The sequence below is a fragment of the Microtus ochrogaster genome, chromosome 6 (genome assembly GCF_000317375.1).
Source record: "Microtus ochrogaster isolate Prairie Vole_2 chromosome 6, MicOch1.0, whole genome shotgun sequence".
In the NCBI taxonomy this organism is placed as follows: Eukaryota; Metazoa; Chordata; class Mammalia; order Rodentia; family Cricetidae; genus Microtus; species Microtus ochrogaster.
In genome coordinates this window covers 66,617,625-66,618,899 of record NC_022013.1, presented here as the reverse complement: position 1 = coordinate 66,618,899, position 1,275 = coordinate 66,617,625, and positions in this window count along the sequence as shown.

The following is a 1,275-nucleotide window of genomic DNA, read 5'->3' as shown; positions in this document are numbered from 1 at the left end:
GCCTTTAATCCCCGCACTCGGGAGGCAGAGGCAGGCAGATCTCTGTGACTTCGAGGCAAGCCTGGTCTACAAGAACTAGCTCCAGGACAGGCTCTAAAACTACAACAAACCCCATCTCGAAAAACCAGAAAAAACAAAAATTATACTGTTAGATGCAGTTCTACTTCTGACTTTCCCCTGTAATATAACGTGATAAGCATTTTCTGCTAGCAACGAAGCATTAAACGATTATTTAAAAGCTATCTGCATCAGGGACAACAAGAGGCAGTAACCCCTGTGTTCTCTAGCACAGGCAGTGTTCTCCACATTTTCTAAATTAAAATCAAGATGAGCAACTCTGGCCCTTGGAGAAACCAAATTCAGTATCGTAGAAGCAATGTCACCGGGAGGCCAGCAAATCAAGGCACTGCGGATGAGGACGGAACATTAACCTCCTATGAGGCTGAAAGCTGCTGGGTTTCATGTTGCTACAATTTACAAATGTACCGAGGAATGTGATCCCCCAGTGGGCTGCCTCTCCCCATGTGAGTGCAGAATCTGACCTCCAGCAGCAAGCTTGGATTACCCACCTGAAGCCCTGAAAATCAAGAAAAGGCGGAAAAGGCCTCCCCAACATATAGGTGCTTCCTTCTTCATGTAGAGGCCTGGGTGGGGGCAGGGCCGAAAGGACAGGGTCCTGGGACAAACTCCTGAGCCAGCCAGAGCTAGAAGGGATGAAGTATGTGCTGGTTTAGTTACAGAGTACATTTGCACAGTAACCCTAGGACAGGATGAGGAAATCCAGTGTCAAAATCAGTTGTCCTAAGGTTCATGGTAGAGTGTACGCTTAGCTGGAGTGCCAACATGGAAACACACACACACACACAGACAAACACAGACACACACACAGATACACACACACAAACACGCACACATACACACAGACACACACACAGACACATACACAGACCCACACACAGACAAACACACACATACACACAGACACACACAGAGACACATACAGAGACACACAGACAGACACAGAGACAAACACACACATATACTTAGACACACACAGAGACAAACACACACACAGACACACATACAAACAGACACACACACATATACACACACCAGCTGTTCCACAAAAGAAAAACCTTGACTAACTCTACTAAGAAGCTTGAATATAATCAGGAGCTTACTGAGGAGCAGCTGAGAGCCGCAGAACAAGGAAACGGGCCAACCAAGGTCCTGAGGTAGACAGAGATGAGTGAGGTGTAGGAAGATGGAGAAAAC